This window comes from Pongo abelii, chromosome 11, assembly GCF_028885655.2.
Source record: "Pongo abelii isolate AG06213 chromosome 11, NHGRI_mPonAbe1-v2.0_pri, whole genome shotgun sequence".
Classification (NCBI taxonomy): Eukaryota; Metazoa; Chordata; class Mammalia; order Primates; family Hominidae; genus Pongo; species Pongo abelii.
The window spans coordinates 67,092,304-67,110,711 of record NC_071996.2 but is presented as its reverse complement, the minus strand read 5'-3'; the positions used below and the strand labels follow the sequence as shown (position 1 = coordinate 67,110,711).

Sequence of the window (18,408 nt, the reverse complement as noted above, 5' to 3'; positions counted from 1 at the left end):
TGTGCTTCTCCTGATATTTTAACTCAGAAAATACCCATTTTTGTCCATTTGATTGTTCTGAAAATCTTAATATCTTTTATTTTAGGAGTTGGGTATTTTCTGATTTAAAAATCATCCATCTGCCCTGGTCACACCATGATTAATTTTTTCTTCCAATATAAGAAGTTATTTCATACTTGTAATTAATTTATTTTCCATATAGGCCATAATTTTACATGATCTTATAAATCAGTACAAGCATTTCTCAGAGAATTTGGGGAGCAACTTCTCATTTTCCCATGAAGGCAGGTGCTTTTTCCACAGGTTTGGTGTAAAGTTCACTCATCCTGAATGAGTGGCCCTTGACCAATAATTTATCAAATGGAATCCTAATCATTTAAAAGGCTGAGAGCATTTCTGAAAATGCTCCATAGCAATAGGGAGTAATTTTCTTATCAGGTAGTGTGTCTGATCCAAGTGGCTGTAAGAGTCTCCGGTAGTGATTAGGAACTTGAATTTTAAACATGGCCCTTCATGTGGTATAGATCTATTTTGTAGCAGAGAAAGTACGCCTTGATCTTTGAGAAAAAAGGTATTTTGGTAGATTCTCTATCAAGTAAATTGGAAAGAAAATTTTCACTTCCAAATTCTATTAGGATCTGATTTCTCTGATTTAAGTGAATTAAGGTTCTGGTGAAGAAGGCTTCCTCATGTGCCTTAGAAATGATCACATCCTCAGCAAACATTGTGAATGAATCTTTTACCTCATCGCATTTTTTTCAGATCATTACTAGGTTGTAGCATTTTATTTTTTCAAATGAGAAGACTGAGTCTCTTGGGTGTTGAGTGACTTATGCAAGGTCACCCAGAAGGTCAGTGGCAGAGCTAGAAATAGAATCTAGATCTTGTGACTTCCAGTATGCTTCTCCTAGATACGTGTTACCTCCTGGAATTAATATGGAAATGAAATTGCCTTATGGTGGGTATAATTGCCATTCAAGTCTGGAATTAGCTTAGGCAAATCCTTTCATCTTCCTCTGCACCTCCACCAACTCCCTTATGCTCTAGCATAGAAAACATTTTATTCAGAAAGCAATTGTAAGCAGCCAAGTGTGTGTGTGTGTGTGAGTGTGTGATAGAAAGACAGTTTATACCTGGAACTCCAGATTGGCACATTACATAAAGAAAACATTTTAAGGTCCCAGAGAGTTAACATAAGGCTCAAGTATTGTAAAGTATAAACTAAGTGTAATATAAAATTCACATTCTTTTATAGAAACACTACCAGGTCAGAAGGCCTTATGTCCATATCCTGATTCGGTCGGTTAGACATATTTCATGTTTCTATCAGGTTAACATTTTTTGTTTGTTTGTTTATTTGTTTGTTTTTTGAGATTGAGTCTTGCTCTGTCACCCAGGCTGGAGTGCAGTTGCGCCATCTTGGCTCACTGCAACCTCTGCCTCCTGGGTTCAAGCGATTCTCCTGCCTCAGCCTCCTGAGTAGCTGGGACTACAGGCGTGTGCCACCACACCTGGCTAAATTTTTGTATTTTTACTAGACAAGGGGTTTCACCATGTTAGCCATGATGGTCTCCATCTCCTGACCTCGTGATCTGCCCACCTCGGCCTCCCAAAGTGCTGGGATTACAGGCATGAGCCACTGTGCCCATCCAACATTGTTTTTAAGTTATGTTTGCAAGCATTTTTGCATTCTTCATCCATGCTACAATTACAGGAGATGTTCATAAGCACACAAGATCCTAAAGTGTCTTCTGAAATCTCAGAGAAAAAAAGGAATACTTTTAATGATATATATTTTTTAAAGATTCAAATCCTTTTGAAAATTGTAAATTCATGAGTATAATACGGAGCAATGCCATTTATGAGAAGATCTAATTCCCCATTCATATAAGAGAATAGTTCATGTTATAATCATTTCTTTCCTCATACAATTAGACTCATTGCTATGATTTTCTAGAAGTGATTTAGTGGAGGAACGAACACATATCCTTACATCACTATTTTTCCCAGAATCTTGTAAATATGTACAAAATCAGTCCAAGCTTCCTTAGCATTTGCCGTGCCCCAGGGCCTGCCTGGCCCTCAGCCTGCCCAGCTTCCCTTGAAGCCTTCACTGCAGCATGTCGTTTGCCTCCTTGTGCTTCAAACAGCTTTTAACATCTGTATATCTGCACTTCTGCTCCCAGGATTGTGCTCTGCAGCCTATAGACAACACCAGGCTCATTTGCTTTCCCAAATGCTGTCTGTTGCCTAAGTGTCGGCTCAGGCTGTGGTCTCATCCTAAAGCCTTCTAAGACTCTCTTGCTTCACATTTATCTTCATGGTGCCTTGATTTAGTATCAGTGGACACACCTTTGTTATTCATTTGTCAGTTCAACCACTACAGCCCTGTAACATCAATTTTATTATTACCTTTTAAATAATATTTAAGTCATATTGCCGTCTATAGGTGTGTACAATATGACTTTCAATTGCTCTATCTTGTTTATTTTTGTATATCTTGGACCACCATTTGGTTTCCAAAAGTTGTCTTTTGATTTTTGGTCTTACAACTAGATCTTAGTATTTTAAGGGAAGAAATCTTTAAAATGTTTTGTCAGTTATGGGCAGAATGTAATTTCATGTAACCAAAAAACACAAAGGACTGTAGATTAAGGAGGAAAAGAGATTTATTTTTCTTTCACTTTACAGGGATAAGTCCAAAGCTAATGTTGCAGCCCCACAATGTCCTCAGGCAACTGAACTCCTTCTCACTTTCTATTATTTCTGCTCTAGTGTGGGTCCTTTTTCCTTTTATGCAAAGATAAATGTAAATTTCCAGTCATCCTGTTTACAGTCTTTGCACAGAGAATGTGAAGGACCAAGAACAGGCTCGTGAGTTTTATACCAGTTAACGTGCCATTGTGGAGTAACCAGGAGTTTCTGCTTACATCTTATTGGCCAACTCTGGATACAAGAGGAGTTAGGAAATGCGGGCCTGGAGTGTAGCACACTGCCCTCCTCACCAGAATCAGGATTCATCACGAAGGAAGAGAGGAAGGGTGGATATTGGTGGATAACTCGCCATCTCCTCTACAAGTGCCTTGGACATTCTAGACATTTAGTAAATATTTGTCTGGGATTTTTATTATTCTGGTGCCAGATATGAAATGTGGCTATGCTTTTTGAGCAAATAATATTCTATTACTTGTATAGGCATTGTAGGTATGGTAACAAGTGGGGAGAGAGATTTCCTGAGCAGAAGAGGGTCGTGGAAGGCCATGGATGGTGGTCTTAGTTTAGATGGTGGACTAGCTTGGAAGGTGATAGTGAAGCGGTAGTGGGAATTGTTACTGCTTTTTATCCAGAGTTCTCATTCTTGCTAAACCTTGGTATTTCTCCTGCCCTTTTTACTTTTCTACAGAGTAACTTAGTTGCATACTCAACCCCGAAGGGTGTCACACAGATGAATGGTATTTGCATTTTCATAAAATGTTTCTTTTCCTGAAAAGTGAGTTTTTAGGAAGTGTGATGTAGCAGATTATTTGTATGCTTTAGAGCCAGGAAGCCCAGAGTTTGAGCTCAGCTTCATCACTTACCAGTGCCCTGGCTTTGGGAGCATTCTTTCAAAACCCTCTGAGAATCAGTTTCTCTATCTTGGGGATGATGATGCTTCCTCACACAACAGTTGTGAGGATTCAACAGAATAAATATTTAGAAGCATTTCACACATAGTAGAAGTCTTAACAAATATGAATTTCCCTTTTTCCACACCTGTGAAATGGCATGTTTTACTAGTTTCATAAACAGTTTAAATTTCCCTGTGACTGAGAATTTAAATTTTCTGTGCCCTATTCTCCTAAAGTGGTTATCCAAAGATTTCATAGTAGAAAATAAGTCAAACAAAAAGTGGTTTTTCTTCATAGATTGCAGCCAGGGAGAGAAAGACAATGTATCTTTCAAATGCTTGCTCCCACTGCTTTCCTTTCTGTAACTTTAAAAGGACTCTAATTTGAATTTAAAAAAATGAATCCAACTATATATGCTGATGAATATATATTTTTAAATCTTTTGGAACGTAGATTTAAATACAAGATAGGTGGTTAATTACTCCTCCTTGCAACGTCCTAAGGAGTATTAGACAGGGACTTCTGGGTTGTATATTTGAAAGGGATAAAAGTAGGTCTAGTATTAAGACATTGTTTCAGTAGGCAAGTGGTGTTACTATTAATAGAACCTTAGCTGTATGATGGTGGGAACTTGCTACTTTTGATCATCATCAGACCCCAATGCCCAGCACATAGAAGGCACAAATTTGGTATCTAATTACCAATTAGTTGGATAAAAACAATTTTTGTAAAGGCAAGATTGAGCTCTTTAGATACTGACCTACTATTTCCTTCCTAATATTTGTCTCTCTGTTGCTTTTCCTTTATTTTTGCCAAGTTTCTCATCTTTTGGGATGAAAAGCTATAATACTCAGGCCTTTTCATTACCTTTGTCTAGCTCCAACTTGCTGCAGTGGGCAATTTGGTATACCCTTCACACAGAGTATTGCCCTTCACACAGAACAATAAAAAATAGCAGCTACAACATGTTCATCATTGATTACACATTCACTTTAACCCTCATAAGAACTTTAAAAGCTTGGTGGCCAAACCCATTTTTGGATGAGGAAAATTGGCTTAGAGAGTTAAGTGTCTTTGCCAAAGCACCTCGCTCATAAATGACAGAGGTGGGACAGAGGTCCAGGCCTCTGCTCCACCTAGCACAGGAGGCTGTCTCTCAGAATTGCCTGGGCACATGTACTGCATAGCCACTCATCACCGTGTAGCTGCAGTAATTTGTCCTCTCACCTGTAGTCTTTTCATGGGACGAATCTCACCTTTTCTGCCAATCTGCCTTTTGCTCTCCTAGTTATTTTTCCTTGCTGTGCACTCTGTTTTGCCTCAAAGACATAGTGATTCAACCATCAGGTCAGAGTTTCTTAGAGCTCAACAGGACTGTAGGGGTCTCTTGGGACTTATTCAGAAATGCGTTATTTTGCTTTCAAAAGTTTATAATAATAATTGCTAACATTAGTTGAGTGCTATCAGTTTGCCAGCATTTTGCCCATTTTACAGTATGAGGAGTCTAAAACTCATGGCTAATAATAAGTTTGGGGTCTGAGATCTGATCACAGCAGATTCCAGGATCCCCTGTCCACTGTGAACACCTGGGCTGAACCCCCATGAGTACAGTTGCTGGGCATCATGATTTTGCACACTGTAATGCATGTTCCACGTTTGGCAGTGAAGGCTGATTAAAAATAGCTGGGCTAATGAACGGTCTCAGACTATTGCTCGGGGCGGTCTGTAGGGCTGGCTCTCCTGGCTGTGCCCCAGAACGCTAAGCCAAATATTGAAAATAATAATCTCTTTTTGGCAGGAAAAAAAGAAGCAAGACTTTTGGTAATTTGAGCTTCTAAACCCCTAGAAAAGATAAAGATTTTCTACCCCTGTAGGATATTAAAAATGCTTACCATTATGATAATTCTCAAAGAGGAATTCAAAATTTGTTTTGGCAAGAACAGCATTGTCAGAAAGCCTCCTAATCAGATATGCATATTTGAACGTATACATTCAGGCTTTGTTTGGGAAAATACCAGGAATTATTAAATATTTTGCAGTTTCAAAACTGAAATTAGCTTGGGTAGTTTTATCAATATTTGAAGAAAAAATTTGATATAACTGTTTGAAATCCCAGCGAAAACTTCAAGTTTGAGTTCCAGGAAAGGTTCCTGGTGAGGTGACACATATGTATATATACATATGCCCCCCAAATCCTTCTTATTAATGTTTAATATGTAGAAATCATTTATCTTAAAAATTCAAATATTTACTGATTCTGAAAAAATAGATATTAACTTTGTCACAAGCTTGTGATTATATCAAACGGAAACCCCATAGTTTTAACAAGGTTGCAGTTTTCGAAACATGGTATTTTCTCTATTTGCACAAACTGAGAAATAAAGACTCCCTCTGCTGGCTACTTCAGTATTTGCAATTATTCTGGCGAGAAGCTGTGAAAAGTGAAAAAACAAAACAAAACAAAGAAAAACAGTCTTTTTTTGACACTCAAAAAGCTACGTGCTTTGGGATATATGTATGTATACATCTAATTATGTTCTAGTGTTTATTTATCTAATACTTTTATCCAAGATGTCATGTAGAAGCAGCAGCTTAAAGCAGCCTAAATACTGGACGAACAGAATGGTAAGAATACAGCATCAGGTGGGAGCCAGAAATGGGGATCTGTGGCTGGCTCGGACGGTGACCATTTGGAGGTCCTTGAGCGGGTCAAGACTTCAGCTTCAGCTTTTTCATTTGTGAAATGGGAGGATTTCAGTGGATGTTCTCCAGGAACCCTTGTAACCTTTAGTATTTTATGATTCTAAACAGTATAGATTCCATTTCTTTTACAAGACTGTGCTCTATGCATGTCTTTCACTGATATAAAATAAATATTTAGGAAAATGTAAACTAGTACAACCACTATGGAAAACAGTATGGAGATCCCTTTAAAAACTAAAAGCAGAACTACCATTTGACCCAGGAATCCCACTTCTGGGTATCTACCCAGAGGAAAAGAAGTCATTATACAAAAAGATACTTGCACATTCATATTTATAGCAGCACAATCCACAATGGCAAAATCGTGGAACCAACCCAAATGCCCATCAATCAACGAATGGATAAACAAACTGGTATATTTATACGATGGAATACTACTCAGCCATAAAGAGAAATGAATTAATGGCATTTGTAGCAAACTGGATGAAATTGGAGACTATTATTCTAAGTGAAGTGACTTGGGAATAAAAAATCAAACATCATATGTTCTCACTAATACGTGAGAGCTAAGCTATGAAGATGCAAAGGCATAAGAATGATACAATGGACTTCGGGGACTTGGGGGGAAAAGAGGGAGCAGGCGAGGGATAAAAGACTACAAATGGTGCAGTATGCTGCTCAGGTGATGGGTGCACCAAAATCTCACAAATCACCACTAAGGAATTTATTCATGTAACCAAATACCACCTGTACCCCAATAACTCATGGAAAAATAAAATAAAATAAGAAAAATAAGTAAATAAATATTTAGAAAAATGAAGGAAAAGTAAAATTACAAAATAGGTATATATCAGTTGTTCCCAGTGTTTGTTACTGCATGGGAATGTTAGGATCTAGAAAGTGATGTTTTGTACACTATTATAAGTTTATGAAATAATACCCCCAAATGTCCTGGGAAGGTTGAACATAGCATATTTTATTGATTGTATGGCATTTTAAGTTGTAAGAAGCATCATTATTTTATATACTTCCAATAAAACTATAACATACCATTAAGGGTAAGTTACATCCAGGTTTCAGAGAAGTTAAATGTGAAAAAAAATGTGCTTTTAAAAAATCAATGAAATAAGGTAGTTCCTAAAAGGGCTTCAACTGATGCCAGACAACTCAATAATTGCAATAAAGTCTGATGTGTCTTGGGCTCTAGCAAACAGTATCTTTCTCCACCTCACGTTTTCCCTCTCTTCTAAACACTTATCCACCCCTCCCCTACTTGTTCTTCTTTCTCACTGTGTGAACCAATTTTTAACTTTTTCACTTAGACATGTCTTATGGCTGTTCTGGGAATGAACTATTGCTTAAAAACTGAAATGAGATCCTGAAATAACATTGTGTCCAACATAAATGCATGGCCAATGGTATTCTGCTTTAAATATGAATTAGCATTAGCACTTGCAGAGGTTTTCTCGTTTCAAGGATGAATTAGCACTGGCATCTTAGCAGGAATTGCATGAGTATTAAAAACACTGAAACTTCAGAGAACACAGCTTTGATGAAATCGTCGGAAACTTTAGTGTGGGATTTGTGATTTGAACCTCTCTTTATTATTCATATTGGATTTAGGTCTTAAAATAACATGTGTGTCTGTGTGTGTGTGTCTGTATGTGATAACTTAGGATATTTTCTAACTTAGTTGTTAATGTTTGCTTTCTTTTATATTGAAATTGGAGCAGTTTCTTTTGTCTTTTTTTCTGCCACATAACAGAGCCAACTGAAAGGGGCTCAATTTCTCTTTGTCAAATTGAACCCCCACTTGAATTGGAGTCCTTCTTTCTACCTAATAGGAAGAAAGGAGGCCCAAAGAATGAGTACTCTTCATGGCTCTTGGCCTGAGACAAGGAGAGCAGAAAAGGTAAATAATAGAGTAGGAGAATAAAGGTGAATGGAGGGGCTTTAAGGAGATGTCCTGAGCCTCTTCTTGCCTGCAGGCTTTTTTTCTCTCGGTTGGAACCCTAGATGCGGCATGCTGCTGCAGTGTCACTGCCCCAGGCTATCTGGTGTGACAGTGCTAACTTCCCTTCTGTGCCAAGTTTAGGGCATTTCCAGTAGTGAGACCACACTGGGCCTCTTTAGCCTGTTGCTGGATGGGAAATTAATGCATCATAAAACCTCATCTGTGCATTTTGAATTCATATCCAGGACTCCTGGAAGTTCTCTGTGGATCCCCAGGAATACAAGTTCTCTATTTCTGAATCTCTTTATCCAGGCGTGACCCTATAATTTACTGCAGAAATGTAATATACAAATCTATACCAGGGCTGGGTTTTTACAGAGGTGGTGTGGAGATGATCCATCTTGCGACCTTAATCATAAGAGCCATACCTCAAAGATTGTGAAAGGACAGAAAGAGCCTTGGTGAGGGGTGACTTGACCTCACCAAACCCTGAGCTGCCTGCCCTGGTTTCGAATGTGAGAAGGAAATCAACCTCAATCTGGCTAACCCATTGTAGGTAGGAATGACTTTCTGTTATTGTAGCTGAACCCTTTCCTAAGTGATTAAGTGTGGTTATTTATCCTGATTCTCTTACCACTTTGTAATCATATTCATGTAAAACTGTCATTTTTATTATTAAATAACATTTGATTTTTAAGAATTATTTCTACATTGCCAACTTTTTAAAAAGCTACCCATCACTTGTGTATCTTGAAAAGCATTTCCTATTGTGGTGGCCCCTGGCTAGTTTGCACTGATGGAAACCAGTGTTCCGCAGTACCGGGTGAAGGCACCCCCTCCTCAGGCTGCCTGGCACCCGTGCTTACTCCCTGTCCTCATAACTTAGCCCTGCTGACCTCCATTTAGTGTGGTCTGGTTATTCTTTCCTGAGTATTTTTCACTCCTTTCTTCCTCAGTATGTTTGCTCATGTTTGTCCCACACATGTGTTTTCTTACCTTCTTTCCGTATTCTTTCAGAATCCCAGATATGAAATGGCTCTCAACAGTCACCTAAGCCACCTTTGTTCAGTCCATAAGTTTCATGAAAATTTGCCTAAATTTTCTCTTTGGTTCACATGTGTCTTTTCTCCCATAGAGGTTTTCAAACTCCATGAGGTGTCAACACTACCATTTTGGAATTCACTAATACTGTCTCATACAGGGGTGTACATGATGGTTTCTTTATCACTGAAGGAATAGTTTTGATTGTCGCTGTGTGCCCCACATTTTGCTCACTGCTGGGGATATAAAGAGGAGAAAACAGTGGTCCCTGATGTCATACATTGTTCTTATGGTGAAGGGCAACGCATAGTAATTATAGTTGCACACTTGCATGCATGCAACAAAGGGCCTGGACCTAAGCTGGAGGGTCTTTGGAAGCTTCCTCCCAGAAATAATGGTTTATCCTAAGATATGAGGGAGCAGAAAAAGTAGAGAGTAGGGAAACCATGTTCTAAGCACAAGCAGTAGCATGTGCAAGGGCCCTGTGTTAAGAAGGAGCATGACTTTTTCAAGAAACAGAAAAAAATGTAGGATTGGAGTCAGAGGACAGGATTGTAGGGAATAAAGTTGAAAGGGGGTACAGGGATGTGGAATAAACCTGTTTGTGTCAATCCTTGTAATTCTGATATTGGTGACAGTATCTGTTTTAAGTAATGTCTTATAACTAATTTAACATGTACTGTTCATGCTCAAGGAAAATGTGTTTTTGACTATCCCTCGCAAGTGGAGAGGATTGGAGGCTTTTCTTACAACCTGATTTCTCAAAACTATGTACTGTTTTTCTCTTAGTAAATATTTGACAGCTAGCAAAATAATACAGGATAGCAATAAGAAAGCTGTGGATATTCTTGAGCTGTTAGGGTCTTTTGGAGCAGTCTTTGTTTTTAAAATGCAAAATTTTAAAAACACAATTGGAATAAGTAATAATGACTACATTGCTTCCCATTCCTTTTCTTTCAAGGGAACTACTGAATTGCTTAATTCAAGATATCTAAAAATGTCTCTTGTTATCTTAGGACACTGTGTTTCTTATTTAGAAGAATGTAAAAATTCAGGACTACTCTGACCCTGATATAAAAATATTTCACATGACTTAAGTACATTGCCTATCTATAAAAAATAATAAAGAAAAAATATTGAAACATTATAAGCTCTTTTATAATTTTACTGTGGTTAGATGATAAACTTTCAAAGAGCTGTAGAAATAAGCTTAGCTTTAGGACACAGTTCAGAGCAAATTCCTGTGAGCCTTGTTTCTTACTTTTATTTTGTATTAACTATATGTTAACTATACATATATAATTAATAGATACAATACATAAATTAATGAATTTATATTTATGTTTAAAAATTATATATGTCTCATCATGGTAAGGTCATATTTAAATATGATATTTAAAATAAATTTAAAATAAATATAATATTTAAATTATTTTAAATCGAAGACTAATTAATTAATAGTAATTTAGTTAGGTTTAACTATTGAATTTAAAATTTCCTAAAATAGAAACTTTGACACAGAAGATAACCATAGATAACTATGCCAAAATATCTTTTTCTTTCACTTTTGCTCTTTTTTTTTCTTTCTCTTGCTTCATCGTATGGATTCTTACTCATTGTTTTATGCTTAATCCATGCTCATTATTTTACCTGCTGAATGATGATTTCTCTTCCTCTATTCTTGAAGAAACAAAGGATAAGTGGGGCAAACCTATGGCATAATTAATGACTTTCCAGTCATGGCAGATCCAAAGCCCTCTTTTGCTCTGTGACATTCTCAAACGACCATTGACAACGCCGAATTCATTTCAAATATTCTAGAATGAATTCACATTGAAAAGGATCTGGCTATCCCATGCCATCCCATTCCTTGGAGTCAGCAAGGAGGAGGAGAAAGGCTGACTGCTTAGCCTTTGCTCACTTTTTTCCTTAGTTATAGCTTTCCAAATATGTTCTTAGAATTTGAGGTGATGCAGAGAAATACTAAGTATGCTTTGGGAGCAAGCTGATACATACTGACTTGACTTTCTGTTGTTTATTTATTTTTAGAAATGGCCTTTGCCTTTCATTTTAAATATTTTGTCGCTTTTAGTCTAGAGGCTTTAAAAGGCCTTAAGGTTTTTTTTTTCTGAAAAGTTACCATTTCTTCTTGTACTTTAACATTGTTGCGTCTAGTATTCTAAAAATGGGTTGTGTTAGTTTTTTTAATCTCTTTCCTCCACTTACTTTTTATGAAGAGCAGTCTAGGGGAGGAGTTGATGTGTAAAGTGTAGAAACATGCCTTGATAGAATGTCAGCCAAAACAGAGATTTGCTTCACCCACTTTCCAGCATATCCCTGCAAGGGCTGCAGTGACTACGTATTAAATTTGCATTGCTAGGTGCCATGTGCTCCTAGGGCAGTTTTTGAAGCTGTAAACTACTCCAAAGGCCAAGGTTGTTGTGATTGTCAGGATTAGAGTGACACAGAAGGGCTTTCCAACACAGGCAGTGTGTACACTCTTGGCCTTCTTTGGACGCTCTGTTTATGCTGGTGGGTTGTTATAGATAAACCTTATCAGTGCTATGTTTCTCTTGCTAGTCAACTTTCAATCCTTTGATGGAAGAAAATTTCTTCCTATTCTTCTTTAGGGTCCAGGAAGAATTTCTTCCTGTTGGCATCCCATTTCAAATGATCTTGTAAATAAATTGATATGAACAATATACTGCTCACTCTAAAGGAAGCTGTGAATTTGGGCCACTGCACTGGAAATGTATAATATCCCTTTATTAAAGAAATGTATAATATCCGTTTATTAAATAGCATGATTATATAATGTTTAAATTTTTTTTTTACCTTTTAGTATGTATAGGAAATAGAATACTAATATTTTGCTTCAGTGGTTCTTAAGAGCAGCTCTGCTGTTTGTTTTTTACATGATCACAAAAGTCTTTAGCTTAGTTTTAACCCATATAGTCATGCAGTTTTTGTGATGAGTTGAGTTCTTCTTAAATAGGAAGGTTTAGTGTGGTAATTCTTTGGGCAAGAGGCATATTCAACTCTACTAGAGAGTTAAGGCTTAAGTTGTCTTTTCCTTTTTCATATATATATATATATTATTTGTTGAGTCAGAGTGTTGCTCTTGTTGCCCAGGCTGGAGTGCAGTGGCGTGATCTTGGCTCATCGCAACCTATGCCTCCTGGGTTCAAGCGATTCTCCTGCCTCAGCCTCCTGAGTAGCTGGGATTACAGCCACTTCTGGCTAATATTGCATTTTTAGTAGAGATGGGGTTTCTCCATGTTGGTCAGGCTGGTCTCGAACTCCTGACCTCAGGTGATCTGCCCGCCTCGGCCTCCCAAAGTGCTGGGATTACAGGTGTGAGCCACCACACCGGCCGTTTCATTTATTTTAAGGAGGAATAAATAGAAATTAAATGAGACTTTTTAACAAAGGCACCCCATTCATTGTATAAGGAATTTTCATAATTACAGGCTATATCTAAGAGATGACAGAGATTTACTGTGTGGAATATCAACCTAAATATAATTTCATTATTCATAGATGAATGTGTATTTTGGGTAAGTGTGAGCGTTAAATAGGATTTTTTAAAAATAAGGGCTTGAAATGGATTTCAAAGAAAAATATTAAGTTTTTCTCTCAGCAGGTTTTATTCATTTCTAACAATGAAATATATGCACTTATTCCAGAAATTCAAGTTGGCCTAAGCCCCTCTAAATTTGTGCCTCTCAATTCTTGTCAACTTATGTCTAAATTTGCAGTGACATAGTCTGAAGAAAATAGTGGCATATCCTGATTATTTAGTCACTTTCTCATTTTATCCGACTTTGCCTCTTGCTCTTTTCCAGCCTTTTTTTTAAAAAAAAAAAAAATTGGTTTAGCCTTCAGAATATCTCTAGTTTTTCATTTTCTTAGCTTCTCTGAAATAAGAGATAGAACATGCAAAATAAGAGGCATACTTCTGTTACCCCAGGTGATGAGAGCTTACTGTAGGAAAACATATGGAGGTAGTCAGGAGGTGCAGAGAACATTTTCAGCAACCCCTAGATCATTCTTCAGGCCCCCCATTTCTTGGCATGGAATGTGCAGCAGGGAACAGAAACAGTGATGTTATTGCTGCCTATGAAAGAGCAGTCCCAGAGTTGGTTCCTCTTGTCCTCTCAGGAGTGGTCATCTTCACATCATCTTTGGCAGAAGCACCCACGAGTGTTTAGTCCAGGCAGTTGTAAGCACAGCAGCATGCCTCAGAATTCCATCAGTTGTCTAGTATAGATGCAGATACTGAAGATATATCCTTAAGAGCAGTAGCCTACCAAGATGCAAACACGAGAAACACTGAGACTCCAAATAGACCTTGACATCATAGTGAATGACATGTATTCACCAAAATTTGAATGAAGTGAAAATTCAGAGAGAATAGCATTTGATTTTGACAGCGTGTTTTTATGACCTTTTTCATATGACTTGGTATCAGCCTCAATGACTTCAAAAACTCAGAACTGCCATATTGAGTCAGTTCCTACCTAGGAATTTGTATGATGAGAAAGTATTTGTCTCTTACTCATTGAGAATATTTTTAATTTCCTGAGCATAAAAATGGTAATTAATTATATACTCAAAGGCAGAAAATACTTTTCTATTAAAATTTGCCATTATATGGAGTACCTACCATATACAACGCACTGTGATAGGCTTTGTAAGTGGTACAAAGTTCCCTCGCTCCACATATCTGTATTAAGTCATGTATCACCCTGGAGTAGGTTGCTGTGATACAATGATAAATGATGAATAAAGAGAGACTTTTCTTAAAAGAGTTTTTGCTAGGAGAGTAATACAGTTTGGATATTTGCCCTCTCCAAATCTCATGTTGAAATTTGATCCCCAGTGTTGGAGGTGGAGCTTAGCAGGAGGTGTTTGGGTCATGGGGACAGATTCCTCATGAATGTCCTGGTGCCATACTCATGGGATTGAGTGAGTTTTCACTCTTAGCTCCCAAGACATCTGTTTGTTAAAAGCATCTTACACCTCCCTGCCCTCCCTCTTGCCTTCTCTCTTGCCATGTGACACCCCTGCTCCCCCTTTGTCTTCTGACATGACTGTAAGCATCCTGAGGTCCTTACCAGAAGCAGATGCCAGCACCATCCTTCTTTTCCAGCCTGCAGAACCATGAGCTGAATAAACCTCTTTTCTTTATAAATTACCCAGCCTCAGATATTGCTTAATATCAGCACAAAACAGTCTAAGACACATAGCTGGGGAGAAAGACAAGCAAACAAAAAGTTACAAAATGAGAGCACATAAAAGAGGCGCATTATGAACCCTTGGACAGTCAGGGAAAACTTTCTGGAGCAAGTGCGATTGGAACCAGGGCCAAATTTAAGTGGAAGTTTGCCAGAGAAAGCATGTTGTTTGTGAGTGGAGCACTGAAATTTCTTCCAGGTAGAAGGAATCACATGTGCACCTAAGAAAGAACGGTTTGCAAGTGTTTGTCTTATTTGGTTTGGATCACATAGTGATCTATTCCATAGGACACTAATCCTATTTATAGGGGCCCCACCTGCATAATGTAATTATCTCCCAAAGGCCCCACTTCCAGATATCATCATCTGGGACTAGGGATTCAACATGTGAATTTTGGAGGGTACAAACATTCGGTCTATTGCATCATGACTTACTCTGTGTGGGCCCCATTTGCCCACAGTTGTTCTTTTAGTAACAGTAGCAGCTCCAGCCTACTTTTCCCAGGCTTAGGTCCAGTAGAAAAGGAAGTGTACTCCAAGGTTATGTGAACATATATCTAAATTGGCTCTAACTGCTTCTGATTAAGTCACATGCTCATCTGTTAAATAATCACTGTTGTCTGGGTACTGATTGGTCAATATAGAAAACATCTTCCACCCTGGAGTTGAGGCGATGGTGCACTGATAAACTGGCTCTAAAAATAAAAATTAAAAAAATACCTTATATGTAGAATTTACTGGTTTCTATCATATAAATACTTCCATCATGGCTGATTTTAAGATGCCTGGCTTTTAGAGCTCCTGAATATTTAATAATCAGCTCTTGCAAGCCAGTTCCAGCAGCTCCAGCAAACTGTCACTGAGCTGAAGGTGGAGCCACCAGAGCACAAAGTCTGCTGGTGAGGGAGGGAGTGGTACTCTAAAAGGAAATTTATCTGTCTGTCAGAAGAGGAGTAGGCAACTGGTAGACAAAGCCAAGTAATTTTGCACTGTACCACTGAAGAATATTTAAGTGCTCTTATATCATTTTCTTGAATAACATTTTTAAGGACCATATAATATTCCATTCTGTGAAAATACTGTAGTTTGCAATTTTTTTTATCATTGGATATTTAGGTCAATAGAATGACACATAATGCTTTGCTGGACATGTAATGCCTAAAGCCATTTTCCATATTTAGGTCAGATATTTGGGGTAGTTTGCTTAAGAAAAATTGCTGGGTCAAAGGAATAGACCATTTAATACTTTTGATAAATATTCTCCAATAGATGTACAAAATAGTTTTACCACTTTATATCATTGTAAGAGAGCAACTATTTCATTGCACTGTCATTAAGTATAATTTTTGACAGATAGGACAGAATTGATAAATCATTTTAATTTATAACATTAGCTGCTGTAATAGATAAATCCTAATTCACAGTGAATTAACAGAATAGAAGTTTATTTCTTGCTCATGTCAGAGTCTTATATGGGTTTTCATAGTTAGGCATCTTCTATGTGGTTATTTAGGAACAAAGGCTCATTCTGTCCTATGGCTTTCCTTTCCTCTAGGCCTTTGTAGTCATTCTGTTCAGTGGGAGAATGGCAAAAAGCAATGGAGGACAATATGTAGGAGATTTTCATGGGCCGGAAGTGTAACTAACATTCTATATGCTTACATTCCATTGACTAAAATTCAATTCTTTGACCACAACTAATTGCATGGGGGAGAAAAGAGAAAGGATTGGGTGAACATCTGGCCAGTTTTTACCGAAATATTCATACCTGAGATGGAGAAATCTTTTCATAAAGTCTGATTCTATTCCCTCCTTGTACTACTTGAGTATATCTGCAATAAATCACCCATGTTACTAGGGTTATTTACAGAATTTAAATATAGAATATGAAATTTTATTTTATTTTATTTTATTTTTAGATGGAGTCTCACTCTGTCACCTAGGCTAGAGTGCAGTGGCACGATCCTGGCTCACTGCAACCTCCGCCTCCCAGGTTCAAGTGATTCTTGTGCCTCAGCCTCCCAAGTAGCTGGAATTGCAGGCATGTACCACCATGCCCAGCTAATTTTTTATATTTTTAGTGGAGATGGGGTTTTGCCATGTTGGCCAGGCTGGTCTTGAACTCCTGACCTCATGTGATCCCCCTGCCTAAACCTCCCAAAGTGCTGAGATTACAGATGTGAGCCACTGTGCCCAGCTATAATATTGATAAGAGATACATGGCTTTTTCATAGATCGAAGTGGTGGGGAAGTGATACTAAATAGTTATTGAATTACCTTTAGTTTAGACACTGAAAATGATGAAAGTTGTTGGACAAAGTAGCTTTGGCACATAAACAAGTCTTGGATAGGTAACATTCATTCAATGTATAAGAAAATTAAATGTAGAAGACACTGTATAAGGAATTATAACTGACTAATGTTTGCTGACTTACTAGAATGATATTTTAATAAAATATTTTAATAAAAAGGCTACCTGTGGTTTGGGAAAAAGTATTTGCAGACCACATGTAATTATAAGGGTTAATATCCAAAATTTATAAATAACTCATACAACTCAACATCAGAAAAACAATTAACCCAATTAAAAATGAGCAAAGGACTGGGTGCGGTGGTTCATACCTGTAACCCTAGCACTTTGGGAGGCTGAGGAGGTCAGGAGTTCCAGACCAGCCTGACCAACGTGGTGAAAGCCCGTCTCTACTAAAAAAAAAATACAAAATTAGCCAGGCGTGGTGGCGCATGCCTGTAATCCCAGCTACTCAGGAGGCTGAGAGAGGAGAATCATTTGAACCTGGGAGTTGGAGGCTGCAGTGAGCCGAAATCGCACCATTGCACTCCAGCCTGTGCAACGTGAGTGAAAGAATGAAACTCCTTCAAAAAAAAAAAAAATGCAAAGGGCCTGAATAGACATTTTTCCAAAGAAGACATAAAAATGGCTAACAGGTATATGAAAAGGTGGTCAACATCACCAATCATCAGGTAAATGCAAATCAAAACCACTATGAGATATCACCTTATACCCATTAGGATGGCTGTTATCAAAAAGACAAGAGATAACAAGTATTGGTGAAAGTGTAGAAAAAGGGGAATGCTAGTACACTGTTGGTGAGAATGTGGATTAATACAGTCATTCTGAAAAACAGTATGGATATTTGTAAAGAAATTAAAAATAGAATTGCCATATATGACCCAGCAATCCCTCTCTTGGATATATACTCAAAGGAGTTTAAGTCAGCATGTCACAGAGATGCCTGCACTCCCATGTTCATTGCAGCATTATTTACAATAGCTAAGATATGGAAACAACTTAAGTACCAGGTCCCATTGATGGGAGTATATTTGAGCATATATACATAATCTATTGTATATTTGCATTACACACACACACACACACACACACATACAGATACACACAATGAAATACTATTCAGCCTTAAAAAATAATATGCTGCCATTTGCTACAACATGGATGAACCCGGAGGACATTATGCTTAGTGAAATAAGTCCTTCTTTCTTTTCTAACAGAAGGAAAAATATTGCATGATCTCAGATGTGCAGTCTAAAAATAAGTCAAATATGCAGAGATAGAGAACAAAACAGTGGTTACCAAGGGCAGTGGTGGGGTGGAGGGAAATGAGGAGATGTAGATCAAGGATACAAAGTAGCAGATGTGTGGGATGAACACATCTAGAGTTCCAATGCACAACATGAGAACTATGGTTCATAATAGTGTATTGAATTTGGAATTTTGAGAAATGAGTAGATTTTAGCTGCCCTTGCCACACTGGCAAGAAAATGGGTAGCTATGTGAGGTGATAGACATGTTAATTTGTTTTACTATATAACCATTTTGCTACTTATT

General features: G+C 37.7%; 1 protein-coding gene across 3 annotated transcripts in view; it reads left to right on the top strand.

The window, feature by feature from the left end:
• Positions 1-18,408, top strand: part of GRB14 (growth factor receptor bound protein 14) — a 128,024-nt gene that overhangs the window by 54,676 nt on the left and 54,940 nt on the right. The gene's annotated exons all lie outside the window — the stretch shown is intronic.